The following is a 16649-nucleotide window of genomic DNA, read 5'->3' as shown; positions in this document are numbered from 1 at the left end:
TAGAGGTCTGTACCTCTTAATCTCCCTCACGTATTTCTTTCTGTTCAGGGACATTTTAATTCACAAAATCATTGAATTACCCAAAAGCAGATTCTGAAGACCTGTGAATGGAATTCTAAACACACAGAGAGCTTGCTAAATCAAAGATGCTTACTACCTATGACTATTTTTTTTAAAGCTATAGAATTTCCTTGTTTAAATTTAGATTTCATATAGATGATGTGTAGATAAGAACAATGCCTTATATTTGCTTAAATTTTCAGAGTTTCAAAGCCCTTAGATGTATACTGGTGCTATAAATCCTCACATAAACGCTAGGAGAATTGTTTTTCTTTTCACAGACCAGGAATTTGCAGCTTAGAAGTGGAGCCATTTGCCCATGGAAACCTGGTAGAAAATGGCTGAGGCTTAGACCCAGGAGCCCTACTTGTTGGCACTAAGCTAGCCCTACCAAAAGCCTCTCCAGAAATAAGTAGAAACATGTGAATTTATTAGGGAAATCCCTTTTGTTTAAAAAGAAAAAAAAAGCCACAACACTGAATATGCCCTGCACTGTGCTTAATCACTCAGTTGTATCCGACTCTTTGCCACCCCATGGACTGTAGCCCAGCAGGCTACTCTGTCCATGGGGATTCCCCAGACAAGAATACTGGAGTGGTTTGCCATGCCCTCCTCCAGGGGATCTTCCCCACCCAGGAACTGAACCCAGGTCTTCTGCTTTGTAGGCATATTCTTTACCAACTGAGCCAGCAGGGAAGCCCGAATATGCCCTAGGTATCCCCATTTCTCCCATTCTCCTCTTCCAAACCGCCTTCCTAGGTCTGCAGCCCAGCCCATCCTCCCAAAGTTCGGTTTGGGTTATGTCACTTTCTCCCCCAGCATCTGTTAGCGCCACACAGCCTACAAAATGAATTCAGGTTCCATAGACTGGCAACCAATTCCTCTGCCTCAGCTCCCATCCACTTCAACCCTCTTTCCCATTCAGTATGGTGTTTCTTGTTCCTTATATTCTAATCAAGCAGACCAGGATACTACCACCTGACACCCCAGCAGGGCCTGACTTAGGGTGAGGCGGGCTACAAAATTTCACCAGACATCAAGAACTCAGTCATCAAGATAAACGTTTCAGTGCAGTATTTCTAAACATGAACGCAAAAATTGAAAAATATAAAAATTTAAAATAAAACCGGGTCATGTTACTGGTTTTTCCTCTTTTTTTCCCCCAGACTCCAAAATGCTTCAGCAGAGTACTGTTTCAGACCCAAAGTGACTTTCCACTTGCATACTTTAAGATGCTTCCCAAGAGTTAGTTCTCACACCCCTTTCCACATCAGTATCTTCCTTCTCTTCTTGAATGCCTCAGCATTTATCTACAGCGCCCTTCTGCCTGGAAAACCTATTTCCTTTAGTAACTGGTTGTACTTTGCCGGGAATCTGAATCATCTGGGTTCCTCGGTGCCTTCCCAAACCACAGTGGGCACTCAGCTGCTCTTTGCTTAACACGGAAATCACAATCCTCAAATTGGCTGGCTGTGGGGCTGAGCAGAGAAGGAACTCAGATATGTTTTGTTTGGTCCAGAGTGTTTTTTAAAAACTGAAGTAGTTATCAAGATCGAAAAATTAGGATATTTTACATTAAAAAAAAAAATCTCTGTCATTTCTTGAAAATATCCAGAAAATCTAGTCTTGCAGCATACTCGAGGGAATTTGGAGCCCAGTGGCTCTGCCTTGAGAGTTCTCTCCAGTTCAATCGCTGCCTCCTGCCCGTTTCACTCCCTGACACTGCCTGCCAGGCCCTAGCTTGAGTTTGACACCCCAGACCTGAAGGAACGAGTACACTGGATAAAACCCATCTGCCGGGTCCACCTGTTCTTTCCAGGAGAATAAATTTCCTCACCGTCCTTTTAGGCTTGCAGAGGAGCTCACGGAAGCAGCTCACCTTTCTAACCCACAAACTTCCCACAACCCGTGAAACTTGCAAGGCCCTCCAAACACCATTTCTGCCTCGCCCTTTGCGCCCGGGCCCCCTCCCTGCACCAGCCCCTCCCTCCCTCCCCCACCCTCGGCGCTCGGGAGCTCGGGGCGGGTCCCCGGCCCCCAGCTCAGCCTTCTGCCCCAGGGCCAGGGCGCTGGAGCTCGCCCACGGCCGCACTGGGCATGCTCAGAGGCGGCCGCGGGGGCAGCCTCGCTTCGCAGGCGCTCGCACTCAGCGGCGGGCGGGCTCGCGGCTGCAGCTGGAGCTCCAGCGCCCGGAGTTGGAGTTGCCGGGAGTTTCCCCTCCAACCCCTCCCTCCTCGCGCGCGGCAGCAGGAGCCGGCGCGGGAGGCGCGAGCGGCGGCCAGCCAGCACCCGAGCAGGCAGAGCTCGTCCGGAGCCCGGAGCCCCGTACGGGGCAGTTCCCGGGGAGGAGCCTCGCGGGCTGGGACGCGTGCGGCGCTCTGGCACTGCCTGGGCACAAACCGCGCTGCAAGGTAGGGCCGGGGCTTGGGGAGCCTGGCAGAGGCCAGGCCGGGGCTGGGGGGATGCGGCTGCAGCAGCCGTGGCTTTTGGAGCGCCCGGCGCGCTGTCTGATGCGTGTGGCCAGGTTAGGGACCCCGCTGCGGGGCGGCGGGAGTAGGCAGGCGCCCCAGGGAGATGCTTTCAAGTTGGCGGGCTGCGGGAGAGGGGGCTGTGTGCTGGGGTGCAGCTGCTTTGTGCTCGCCGAGCGGGACTCGGGTCCCTGGTTCCCTCCTCCCCCCCGCCCCTCAGCACCGCCAAACCTGGGACCCGGTGTGCGGGCAGGGCTGGGCAAGCCGCAGAGCGGAGCAGTTTGCTTCGAGAAAGTTGAGGAGAGAGCCCTTCTTTCCTCACTGTCCCAGCGGTAGCATGGTCCCGGGGGTGCCGCCCCGAAGCCCCCAGTGTGGAGGAGCTAAGTGGGGTCGCTGCGCTCCTGGGCTAAGTTCCTCCACCCCCGACTGAAACCCACGAATCACCCAGATCTTCGCTTTCCTGGCTAGCTTCTTATAGTAAAATCATTCCTGCCAAAACTGAGGTAGGCTGTTCGGGAGGGCATGGCTCTCTGCCTCCAAGACCCTTAGCGGGGCGACTCCCCCTCCTCAACCTTAGACGTGGCCAAGGGCGCTGGGTTCCCAGTGAGCGCTTATGGTGCGCACTGAATGGAGCCTCACACACATGGCGGGGAACGTGGCTTAAGGGGATGGCCCGATTTTTCCTCTAGCCTTTTCTTAGCTTTTGAACACTCCACCAACCCCACCCGGTTCATCTTCGCTGAGGACCGGACCTGGAGGGGAGGGCCAGGTGGAGAGCGTGGGCTGACATGCTATCCTTAGGAGAGGATGCTTCGGTTGTATTTGGCTTGGGCTCCAGCCCCAAGGACTTTATAAGGAACCCACCCCTCTTTCAATGATTCTTCCTCAGGGACCTGGTGGGAAGGAATAAGGGTGGTGAGCCCCCAAGAATATCCGTTTCATCCTATCGTCTCCTAAAATTGCGTTCCAGGCGACCCCAGGACCCTGGAACTGGCCGTGCTATAGATTAGAACAATGTGGAGGATGCTGACGGTTTCTCCTAGCTCCACTCTTCTCACTTCTTGTTTTGAGTTTTGGGGTTTTGCCTGCACACGAGTCAGAGCTGCTCTGTCATAACCTGGGGGGTGGAGGAGCTTCAGCCTGGCAGTGAGCCGCTGTTCGCCTCCAAGGCTGCTAGTGGGAATTGGTCCAGAAATGATTATGCAGGCTAGAAATATGCCTCTTTTTTTCCTCTCTCTTTTGGCTGAACACCTTGGCTGTTGGGTTTGTGTGTTAAGTTCTTAAAGGAGAACCCACACACTGTTCAAGTCCCATGTTTTAGGGGTTCACCATTTCTCCTACAGGCTCTTCGCTTTGCTTTTTTCCTGATGTGGGGGTGGAGGAATCTGCTTTGGGGCAGATTGCCAAATGTGGAAATCACCTGGTGTTGGTACATGGGTTCTAGAAATAGATCTGAGGTCAAATTTTAGGTTTCCAGCCCGATTACCATGCAGACTGACAAAGTCACTGCAAACTTCAGTTTTCTCTTCTGTCAAGTGGGGATAATAGTGGCCTTCACTCCTTTCATTGCAGGTCGTTGTGAGACTTGGGAATAATGGGCATAAAAAGTGCTAAGAAAACTTGAAAGCACCGTTTATGTCTTCCTGTGACTGGTCTCTTTACCTAGTGTTTTTGAATTAACTAATCCTTTTAAATAGGACAAGCCCCCATGACCTTCTGCCCTCACCCCTCCTCACCAAAAGGTTTGGTTTCTCAGGTCTTTGGAATCACTCTTTATCTTCTTTTTTTCCCTCTCTTGCCTTAAATCCATCTCCCTTTTGATTTAAAGCGTCGATGTGCCAGTTCTCATATTTATCGGAAGGAAGCAGCATAGTGTAGATTAGGAGATGGGGGTGGTGGGGCTGCCTTATCAGTGTTCAGAGTCCTGGGCCCCAGAACTGGCATGTAAACCAGGCCCCAGTTTGAGAACCGAGGTTGATTCTGAAGGAGTCAGCAGACCCTGGGCTGGAGCTCTGACTTGGTCTCTTAACAGTGACCTTGAACTGAGGACTCAACCCCTGATCAGTGGCATCAGTCTATGAGATGGAGGGCCAGTGCTGATCAGAGGCAAAAACAGGTGAGATTGCCTCTCACTCAGTTAATAAAGGTTTAATCAGGTTCCTGACCCCTCCTCCCAGGTGTGTCGCATCTTCCGTCATCCTAGGGCACCGGTTCTCAAACAGGAGCACCCGAGTCCCCTGGAGGGCTTGTTAAGCCACTGCTCCTGGGCTGTGTTGCCGGAGCCTCTCTAGGTCTAGGGGAAGAGGAAGGGGTCATCTCAAAAGTTTGCATCTCTAACTAGTTCCAGATGATGCCAGTGCTGCTGTTCAGGGGCCATGCAAGAGAGGTGAGGTTTGTTCTGAAACACCATTATTTTAATATGTCATATGTAGAGGCAGGATTTCTTTGGGGCATTTTGGGAACTTGCCTCAAGCATTTTCTACTTCAGATACCTGTGCCACTTCCCATTGTCCAGTTTTAGGTAAATCTGATCACTCTTCAAATGAATGATTTTTACATAAAAAGACCCCTTCTTTTCATAATGTAAAATACTCAGCCTCTGGTTTCCAGGCCACTCTGGGATAGACTCATGTTGGTGACCTTGATATTGATAAATCCAGCAAATACCCGATTTCCTTTCTTTGGGGATCTCAGACATTTGTGGTGAGGAGGCTGCAAGAAGTTCTGGCAGCTTGAACCTGACGATTAGAGAACAGGTGAATCACTTATGAGCAAGATTAAAAAGAATTTTCTCTGTGGTGTCTTCTCTGAAGGGACAGCTTACCCAGGCCTTGGGGGGCAGGTGACAGATGTCCTGTGGTGGTCAGATCTGGTGAAGGCCTCCCATTTCTTCTGGAAGATGATGGTGCTGGTAGTAACTGAGGGAGACTACCTTTCACTGTCCGAGATTGGGGATGCCAGCTTTAAGGAGCAACGGTGCAGTATCAGTATTGCGCTGCGTGATTGAGCTGGTAATCCAGCACTATTTGGGCACACCCCAATGTTAAACTCATCACCTCATTTCCCATGCTATGGTCCTGGGCTGACATCTCGCCATGACTTATGGCCTAGGTTGTGCCCTTGAATTTTAGCTGCTTTGTGTCAGAGAGGCTTCGGGAATCTGCTGGAATCAGGGAGAGTCCTGAGATGACATTCAAGGGCAGGAATAAGGTTTGTGTCACACCCAAATGAACTGTGTGTCTGAGGGGGGTCAGCACTTGAACCACTTCTTACGTTGCGGTGCCAAATGGAGTCCCAGCTGACCGTCCGGCTTTATCTCAGCTTTCCATTTGTGCTTTGTTTTAGTTTTAACATGATTAGCACTAGAGAAACCTATCAGTAAATCAGAAACCTATTCAAAAACTCAAGTGTACCACTTAGTGCTTTAACAGAGAAAACTGCAAGGCCCATGCCTGTCTTCCTGATCATAATCAGCACTCAATAAAGACACAATCTTTAGCCTGTAATTCTTTAGATCCGCTAATTGCTAATATAAATGGTTTCTTCTACTTCACACGAGTAGGGAACATTTCTGTTTTTCAAATTCTCTTCCATAACGTGATGTTTATATTTTGGGTGTTACCCCTACTTTTTGCTGGGAGGATTTCTTTTCAGTGTGGCGGAAGCTTCTTATCACTGTGGCTCACTTCTCTCAGCACATGACCACTTGATATCTTTGCACCCTAGTCCAAGCCTGCTGTGAGACCATCATTTTGATACTTGATTTCTTTTTGATCTCCAGGGCTGTTGTCACTGGGTCCTAGAGAGCCTGTGGTCTGTTCCTGGAAGGCTCTTCTCAACCATCCTGAAGGATGCTTTTAAACTGATACTCAAGATTGTTCCACACTAGTTCATTTCTAAGATCCAGTTTTTTTTTTTTTTTTTTTTCCTTTTCACGTTTCATCATTTTCCAATTTCAAAACTCCAGATGGGTCTGAAAAATTATAAGACACATTCAATATATGGTTTCTTTCTTCTCTTCCTGTAAGTTGGCATGTTAATAATGACTTCCAGTGAATGGCATCTCAAGACAATTTTGGTTCCTGACTAGGTAGAAAATGTGATTTCTGCTGTCCAGCTGATGAAATTGAGCAGCCATTGAATTAGTTCTGCAATTCCCAGAGTATTTGGACGAAAAGACTGTTGGGTGGTGTTAATAGGTGGGTTTTTGTAAACGGCGAATCAATTTGGGTGGTTTTTCCCTCAGCAGAGGTTCTCAACATGTGTATCATTGTATCAAAGACTCTGAAAAGTACTACACTAAACCATATCACCGAGAAGGCAATGGCAACCCACTCCAGCACTCTTGCCTGGAAAATCCCATGGATGGAGGAGCCTGGTAGGCTGCAGTTCATGGGGTCACGAAGAGTCGGACACGACTGAGTGACTTCACTTTCACTTTTCACTTTCATGCATTGGAGAAGGAAATGGCAACCCACTCCAGTGTTCTTGCCTGGAGAATCCCAGGGACGGGGGAGCCTGGTGGGCTGCCATCTATGGGGTTGCACAGAGTCGGACACAATAGAAGCGACTTAGCAGCAGCAGCAAACCATATCAACATCAGAGAACTTGGTTCTATTTATCCAATGAGACTTTTCCCAGAGCATTTTTGAGGTTATGTGTGTATCCAGGACTCCTTTACTGCATCAGCACATCCCAGCAGTTCTAAAGCATTGTTTAACATCACTTGTGGGTGGGTGGTTTCACCTGGTCTATCCCTAAAATATCAGGGCATCAATAAATTATGGATATTAATTGGTGCATGAACTCTACAGATGATTCCTGTTTATTTCAGAGTAGAAAGAAGCTATTTTAGCTGTGGTGGCTGAAGAAGCTTCTATGGAGGGGCTCGACTGTGAAATTGCTGGCACTGAAGGGTAGCACTTTTATGAAGAGGAGAGGCAGCATTTTAGGTTGGTGATGTCAGGGAGTAGGGGGTGAAATTGTACTTGTGCCTGCATGTAAATAGTTTTCAGAGAACATAAGAACTCTTAAGGGCTGTGCCTAGCCCAGAGTGAGACTGCCGGAACCTGTGGCGGAGCTCAAAGAATCTGTCAAGTTCTTTCTTGATTCTGTAAGTTCACTGAGGTAGCAGATGAGTTCTTGTGACCACAGGCAAGCTTGTTGTGGGTAAAGCAGAAGGGTCTAGCACTCATGTTGAAAGCTAGTGGGGGTTCATAGGACAGAAAGGGAGAGAGAAAGTGTTCCTAGGCTTTCTGAGAATGGTGGTTCAGGATGCAGAGGGAGTAATTCAAATATAAATCCAACTGAAGAGGGAGTCTTGACTGGAGCTTCAAAAATAAGCAAGAAGAAAGAGCTCTTACAACTCAGTAAGAAGGCAAATGTTGTTTATTCACTATGTCTGACTCTCTTGCGACTCCATGGACTGTAGCCCACTAGGTTCCTTTGTCTGTGGAATTTCCCATGCAAGGATACTGGAGTGGGTTGCCATTTCCTCTTCCAGGGGATCTTCCTGACCCAGGGATTGAACGTGCGTCTCCTGCGTTAGCACGCAGATTCTTTACCAGTGAGCTACCAAAGAAGCCAGAAAGGCAAATAACCCAATTTAGAAAGGGGCAAAGGATTTAAATATTCTTTTTTTTCCCCTCAGGTACAATATACAAATGGCCAATAAGGAGAGGAAAAGATGCTCAACATTATTAGTCACTGGGGAAATACAAATTGAAACCTCAGGTACCACTTCACACCCATTAGGATGGCTATGATCAAAAAGATGTATAATAACAAGTATTGGTTAAGGATATGGAGAAATCAGAACCCTCCCACATTACATTGTTGATGGGAATGGAAAATAGTGCAACTGCTTTGGAAAACAGGCAGCTCCTCAAAATGTTAAACATCAGGGTATCTCATGGCCAGTTCTCCTCCTTGGTATATTCCCAAGAGAATAGAAAACATGTTCATGCAGACATTTGCACACAAATGTTCATGATAGCAATATTCATAATAGCCCCAAAGTGGAAACAAACCAGATGTCCACCAACTGATAAATGAATGAACAAAATCCAAATGATGGAATACTATTCATCTATAAACAGAATGAAATTTGATTTATGCTTCAACATAGATGAACCTTGAAGGCATGCTATATGAAAAAAGCCAGACACAAAAGGCTGCATATTGTTTGATGTCATTATTAAATGTCCAGAAGAGGCAAATCCAAAGTGATAAAAAGTTACCTTAGTGGCTGCCAGGGGCTGGGAGTGGCTGTTGATGGGCATGGAATTTCTTTTGGGAGTGATGAAAATATTCTGGGATGATTGGACAACTTTGAATACATTAAAACTACTGAATTGTATTCTTTAAAAGGGTAAATTTTGCAGTGTGTAAATATCTCAAGAAAAAAAAAAGCAAGAATGCCACTGTGGGTAAAGTAAAAGGAGAATAATAAGAAAAAGGTGGTGAGAGAGATGCAGGAATAGGCTATCAGTTTCGGGCCAGGTTTTCTGCTCTTGGAAAAAATAAGAGATAACTAGATAACTCCTTTCCGGAGAAGGCAATGGCACCCCACTCCAGTACTCTTGCCTGGAAAATCCCATGGACGGAGCAGCCTGGTAGGCTGCAGTCCATGGGGTCGCTAAGAGTCGAACACGACTGAGCAACTTCACTTTCACTTTTCATTTTCATGCATCGGAGAAGGAAATGGCAACCCACTCCAGTGTTCTTGCCTGGAGAATCCCAGGGACGGGGGAGCCTGGTGGGCTGCCGTCTATGGGGTCGCACAGAGTCGGACACGACTGAAGCGACTTGGCAGCAGCAGATAACTCCTTTCTCTTTGTTTGTCTTTGAATCTTCTGGGATTTTTCTGTTATTCTTTCATCCCAGAGTCCTTCCTCTGAATTAAAAGGTTGCATTCCAAGTTGTTCCTGAGTCAGTAGGATGGTTTTCATGGCTAATTCCCTGTGATCTTTAGATAGGCGTGTGTTTGTGGCGACAAAGAAGACTAAGTCCATGTTTAGGCTTTTTTGTCGAGATCCACTGGAAAACAATGGACAGGTCCAACCGGGCAGCTTATGTTTATCTTCTCCCTTAAGACTGGACTGTGATAAATGTTTTAGCATCATCTTCTAAGTGGTTGTGGAACTGTGTCAAGACTACCCTTTAAAAAAGAAATCTATGTATTAAACAGGGTTCATGTGGTACTTAGCACTGTAACTAAAAAGGGGGTCCAGTTGCTTGCTGCTCAAAAGCCAGTAAAGAGGCAAGGTTGGTAGAAAGGAAAGTTTGCCTCATGTTTGATGACGGCAACCTGGAGTGGGGTGAGGCAGTAGCGGGGAGGGAGACCAGCTGCCTAAACCAGTGGGCTAGAGCTTTTATAGGCTGAGGGAGGGGGCTACATGCAGGAACCGCACAGTCAGCTCTGACAGTCATCTTGAAATTGTCATCGGTGGTCTGACCAGCATCATCTTGATTGTTTAAAGTACAGTTAATCTTTAGTTTGGAGAAAGAAATGGCAACCCACTCCAGTGTTCTTGCCTGGAGAATCCGGGGACTGCATAGCCTGGTGGGCTGCTGTCTATGGGGTCGCACAGAGTCGGACACAACTGAAGCGACTCAGCAGCAGCAATCTTTAGTTACAGGGTCTGTTTACATTTCTTGAGGCCAGTTCTTGGAATTGTGGCAGTGCATGTATGGATGTGAGAGTTGGAGAAAGAATTGATGCTTCTGAACTGTGGTGTTGGAGAAGACTCTTGAGAGTCCCTTGGGCTGCAAGGAGATCCAACTGGTCCATCCTAAAGGAAATCAGTCTTGAATGTTCATTGGAAGGACTGATGTTGAAGCTGAAACTCCAATACTTTGGCCACCTGATGCGAAGAGCTGATTCATTTAAAAAGATCCTGATGCTGGGAAAGATTGAAGGCAGGAGGAGAAGGGGATGACAGAGGATGAAATGGTTGGATGGCATCACCGACTCAATGGATATGAGTTTGGGTAAACTCCGGGAGTTGGTGATGGACAGGGAGGCCCGGCATGCTAAGGTTCATGAAGTCTTAAAGAGTCGGACATGACTGAGCAACTGAACTGAACTGATGTCATGGCTACAGTCTGATCATCATGTACTTAACTTCTTCCACCTGGTGGGGGTTTCAGTATCTATATGACAGCCCCCAGGATATGGCTCAGAATATTGTCTATAGCCGTTGAGAAGGAACTAAAGGTCCTTGCCTCGCTTAATGACTATTATTGTTTGGTCTCCTCTGATTGTTTTCCTTTGTTTCTGCGTGTTCTCATTGCTCTGATTAAGCTTATCCTTTGGCTAAAGTTTTTCCACAGGCAGAGGACAAGGGGGACAAGAACCATAGGATCCTGCTCCATTTCAGCACTACACAAGCGCCAGTGTATTTGGGTCCAAGAGTTGTGATGCAGCAGAACATTGTCGCCTCTGATAGAGACTGTTTCTCACCTCTTTAACCTACTGTGGTGTAGCTTACCTGCACTTCTCCAGCTCATGGACAAGGAGCACCCAGGGATCTTGTTAAGATTCTGATTCTGATTCTGTAGGGGTTGGGGTCAGGGATTCTGCACTTAAACTCCCACTGATGCAGATGCTGCTGGTCCGTGGACCACTGTGAGTCGAAGCTGATACAGCATGAAGATGGCATCAGAGTGGGACAGAGCTGAACGTGAAGTGTGGCTCCACCATTAATTTGCTGTGGGAACTTGGGCAAGGTAATTAACATCTGAGCCACAGCTTTCTTACCTGTAAGATCAGAGCGAGACCTAGCTCGTAGAAAAGTAACTGACATGCAGCTAGAATGTTAAATGTTCATTGCCTTCTCCTTCCCATAAGGGCTAAGGTACCCATGATTGGGACTAAGGAAAAATTATATGCAAGAAAGCCAAGGGCTTCTAAGACCAGCACACCAAGGAACCTTAATAGCAACTGAGCGGCCCAGTGTGCCCGAAGAGGTTTTGGACTTGTGTGGGTGAGGGCGGGGTGGCAGAGATAGGCTGTAGGGGAATGGGGTATGAATCTAGTCCTCAGAACAACATTAAATTGCTTATTAAGTTTATCAGATTACTGTGGTTTTGGTAAAGTCAGTGTGTTGGTCTCAGTTGAGTCTGGCTGACTTTCAGTCAAGGTGTTGGGTCTTGACTCTGCGTTCATAGAATTGGTGGGGTTTTTTTTTTGTTTTTTTTTTTTGTTTTTACCAGAAGAGCACTCCTGAGCGGCTCAGGGGTGCTCAGTTTCGTTGGTGTGGTTGTCTCGGCCCATCCTTCCCTCGTCTCATTCACTGATGTTCATCGTTCATGTAGATGGGAGGAAATGAGGGGACCTAAAGTGTACACCCCTGTTGAGGTTCATTCACAGTAGGAGCGAACATTTCGGGGACCAGGTTGAAAATATTTGCTCTGTTGTTGGCTTAACAGTCTTATGGACTCTGTGGGAGAGGGTGGGAAGATTTGGGAGAATGACATTGAAACATGTAAAATATCATGTAAGAAACGAGTTGCCAGTCCAGGTTCGATACACGATACTGGATGCTTGGGGCTAGTGCACTGGGAAGACCCAGAGGGATGGTATGGGGAGGGAGGAGGGAGGAGGGTTCAGGATGGGGAACACATGTATACCTGTGGTGGATTCATTTTGATATTTGGCAAAACTAATACAATTATGTAAAGTTTAAAAATAAAATAAAATTTTAAAAAAATTACAAAAAAAAAAAAGAAATTCTGAGCATTTCATTAGTTTATCTTCTGTGAATCTCTTAAACTCTGGGAAGGTTCAGTTGAATTAAGTAAATGGGGAACAACCGAAGAGGAAGAATTGAGAGCTAAGTCTGGCCCCAGCTGTAATTCTCCCATCTGGAGCCTGCATCACTGCCCTCCCCGAGCCTCAGTTTCCCCTGCTGATCTTTGAAACCAGTCCTTCCTGGCCAGCCTGCCTCGTGGGCTTGGTTTGAGGCTCAGATGAATAGCACCTGGAGGAGGGCATTTGCGCTCTAAGACGAAGAGTCTCTGTAAAATGTTGACCGTCATTCAGCAGCGCTGGCTTGGGTAACAGCGTCCTCTCGGGGTTACATAAGGTGAGCCGTGGCCTGTTAACTTTTGTTCTGCTTCTGTCTCCTTTGTCATCATCCCAAGGGGGAGGAAATAAGAGCATGTGTTTACCTTTGAGTTAAGTTGATGGCTCCTTTTCACTTTCCTCTGGGGAAGAAATTACACGCAAATAGTTTGTAAGATTTGAACAAAACCACAAGTGCTGTGCCTCAAACTAGTTTCCAGTCTTCACAGCCTGAAATTCGCCGCTTTCCTAAGGATGGTAATTTTGCCCTATTTCACCTTGTTTGGCTGTTCTGTGGATTGGCAGGTGTGGGTCTTTAATGTCTGATGGCTCTGAAGGAAAAGGCCACTTTGTTAAAGAGCCAGGGCTGAGTGTTTAAACTGGTCCTGCACCAACATCAAGCAATCAAAGATAAAGTATTCAGGTTGAAGCTGAATACATTAGGCTTCATAGGCACGACTCGGTCCTTCCCAAAGGCAGAAGTGGAAATGATCTGATTTCTGAGGCCAGTGAATATGTGTTACACTCTAATCACCTTTCATAACTACTGTTGGTCAGAGAGGGTAGATACGAACAAGCTGGTCTTTGTTTTTAGACTTCCTAGGAGCATGTTGCCTGATAGAGTCTAAGGTGACAGCTAGCAGTATTTAGTGGTTGAGAAGTTAATATTAAATTCTTGAAGAATTTAATCTATCCTATCATTAAGTAGCAGTGAGAAGCTAGGCATAGAGAGCTGGGTGTTCCTGAAGTCCTTTTAAAATTAAATTCTTATGCAACTGTAACAGTAGTTTAAAAAGTAAGTTGAGGGTAGAAATTTGGTGCTTATATATAGAGCTCAATGCTAAGAAAGTGGACATTTCTCCCGGTGTCATCCACTGGAAAATGAGACTTTTTCCTTTTAATTAGATCCTTTTCTGACCTTGCCAACCAAACACCCCCTGGTCTATCTGGTTGATTTCTTTAAAAAATGAAACAGGGAATGCTGAACTCAGACACCTTATTTATGAACAGCCTTGCTTTCAAACCCCCTTAGACTGTGAACTCCTCCAGAGGCCAGGATCTTCATTGCTTTATCTCCGAGGCTTCGTGTGCCTGGCATGTAGGAGAGAATCAATAAAAACAGGTTGAGCTGGTCAGCTGTTTCCTTCTGGGATTCCCCCTTCCTGTCTAGTGTATTAATTTTCCTGACCATATCATATTTGATTAGCATTTCCCTAGAGGTCCTTGTGTGCTACCAAAGTACATGGTTGTAAGCACCTAAGATACTGATGCCTTTCATCCTCCCAGCAGCTCTCAGAGGTAGGTACTATTAGTTATCCTTATTTGATAGTTGAAAAAACTGAGGCCAAGAAAGGTCATGTAGATACCAGCTAGGGTCCTTGGTCTTCCTTAGTCAATAGAAATTGATCAAAGGCCAGACAGGAAATTGAAGCAAGGCTTTATTGGGACCCCTGCTGAAACAGGAGGGATTGAAAAGAAGTAACAGGTTCCCTTGCCTGCTCCCTTTGAGCGGGATGAACTAGCTGGTTCTTTATATGGGATGAGGGTAGGGGTGTGTCCAAGGGTCAGGCTGGAGGAGTGACTTAGGTGGTTTGGCATCCCTTTGGTGGTGCTGAGTACAAGGGGCATGTGCAGTACCCTGCTTTTGCCTGACACTCTACTTTTGCTCCTACACCATATCTTTGCTCCCAGCTCTTCAGAAGTGGCAGTTGGATTTTGGTCTTTTTGTATCTTGTCCATAAATTTGCCCCTATTACGCATGCAAGCAGTAATATTTTTAGTCCCTTCAAGTTTCTCTGTATTTTGTTGTTTGAGGAGACATTTGTCCAGGTGCATGGATTGCAGCAAAGTGTCCCGGGTCCCAGCCCATCTCGATGTGATCTGTGTAAGACCCGAAGCTGCCGTGTAGAGAGCTGGAAGTGAACCAGATGCTTGGGTCTCAGAGTTTCTGCTCTCTGTGAACAAGACAAGCGGCTAAGCTTTAGGAGATGCCCCTCTCCTCGCTACTCAGTGCTCCAAGTTACCTTTCCATCCCTTCCACTGGCTTTCCTGAGCATTGCAGAGAAATGAGGGCAGGCACACCTTCTTTCCATCTCCCTTTCTCCTCCACCTCCTTTGTCCTCTGCCCCTTCCTACCCACTCCCGAGTTCCAGGAAAATGTGACCCTGAGTTTGGAAGATAGAATAGCAGGTACAGCACCATGGCCCACTGGTGTGGGCCCAGCCCTGGGGGAGGCCATTCACACAGGGGTTGTCCGAATGAAGCCCCTTTACCCAGGTGAGGCTCTCCAGTCTCGGGCCTCTCAGTTTGTCAGGTGAGGTCAGTGCCTCTCACTCCTTTACGTGCATGTGAATCACCTGTTAAGGCACAGATTCTGATTCACCGGGACCGAGGTGGGGCCTGGAATTTTCTCACAGGCTTCTAGGAGTGTTGATGCCGCTGGTCCTTGGCCCAAGGCTCTATAGGAGCCCCGAGTCTGTGAGAGGCCACGCCTGCTATTCCAAGCACTGTCCTGCCTGCTGCTGCTGTGCTGTGCTCTGTCCTGTCCGACCCTTTGTGACCCCATGGACTGTAGCTCGCTAGGCTTCTCTGACCATGGGATTCTCCAGACAAGAACACTGGAGTGGGCCACCATTTCCTTCCCCAGTCTTGCCTGAAACAGGCCCAATTCCTAACCTGGGACTCAGAGGAGACCGAAGACATAGAGAGAGACCCACCAAGAGTGTAAGTCTCATGAAGGCAGAAGCTTAAGACAGAATGAGAGCGTAACTGGGAGTGAAGGAGATTTGATGGGAGGGAAGCGTGTGTATCCTTTCCAAACGTGACCTAAAAAGTGTCTCTTACAAGAGAAAGCTTATTATGCAGCGACTCTAGTGATCCAGCAGTGAGAAGAGTACAGTAACTCCTGTTTGAGTTGATACGAAAATTCACAAAGAACCCATGCTACTGGCCCCTCAAACTCTGGAAAGTAACCCTCCCCACAGCTCCTCAAAGTCGCCCTGAGTCTCCCCAGGTTCTCCCTGCTTTCTAACTGCGTCTGCTATGGTATGCGCCACGGTCCTGGGAACCAATGTTGGGATACCACTCGTATGAATACAAATTGCTCTCATTATATCTCATTGGAGTCTCATAATTTCCCAGCTGTTTTTATCAATGAGTCATGAGACCCAGGGAGTCAAACTCCCTCAGAACCACAGGCTCACAAGTGACAGAGCTGGGAGCAGGCACCGTGAGGGAGCTTGGCCTGGTGTCTCTTGTTCTTATCCGACCTGACTCTTAGATAAATTTATACCACAAGATAACTAAATCAGTTTGCCCTGTTTGGTTTTGCATAGGAGGAGGCATCAGGTAGGTTTGCTTTTTAAAGAAAATGGGTTAAGTTTAACTGACAGATAGAAGCCCAGATTCCATGGGTGTGGTATAGTGAATTTCTATTCCACAAACACACCGGTTTATTGTTAACAAAGATGGAGAAAGGAAGAGCCACCAGCACCGTGGAAACTTTCCTTAGGCCTGCCTCCTCATGTAACTTCCTTCACCATGGTGGTGCTGTCCTGGCTTTTTAGGCTATAGATCACCTCTGCCTATTTTGGGGTTTTATGTAAATATATTCATCTTTTTGTGTTCTTTTATGCCTAACTTCTTTCCCTCAACATTGTAAGATTCGTCCATATTGTGCAGGCAGCAGTAGCTGGATTAGTTTCCACTGTATTGATGTAAACATACCGCAACTACTGATTATGGACATTTGAGTTGTTTCCTGTTCTTGGCTATTATGAATAATGCTGCTGTGAATATTTGTATGTGTATATATATTTTTTTAAGATTTTTTTTTATGTGGACCATTTTTAAAGTCTTTATTGAATTTGTCATAATATTGTTTCTGTTTTATGTTTTGGTTTTTTGGCCACGAGGCATGTGGGGTCTTAGCTCCCCAACTAGGGATTGAACCCACACCTCTTGCGTTGGAAGGCGAAGGCAAAGTCTTAACCACTGAACCACCAGGGAAATCCCCATGTGTATATGTTTTTGGTGAGGCACATGTGTATGCATTT

At 46.9% G+C, this 16649-nt stretch overlaps 1 protein-coding gene across 2 annotated transcripts in view; it reads left to right on the top strand.

The window, feature by feature from the left end:
- The first annotated feature begins 2148 nt into the window (after positions 1–2148).
- STXBP6 (syntaxin binding protein 6) overlaps positions 2149–16649 on the top strand; it is a 277918-nt gene continuing 263417 nt past the window's right edge. The window contains exon 1 of one of the 2 annotated variants that reach the window (XM_070358658.1): positions 2149–2471. The gene's annotated coding sequence lies outside the window, so the exon portion shown is untranslated. The remainder of the gene's footprint in view (positions 2472–16649) is intronic. The other variant, XM_070358657.1, reaches the window with a different exon arrangement.

This window comes from Bos mutus, chromosome 21, assembly GCF_027580195.1.
Source record: "Bos mutus isolate GX-2022 chromosome 21, NWIPB_WYAK_1.1, whole genome shotgun sequence".
NCBI lineage: Eukaryota > Metazoa > Chordata > Mammalia > Artiodactyla > Bovidae > Bos > Bos mutus.
This window is presented reverse-complemented; position numbering and strand designations above follow the sequence as displayed.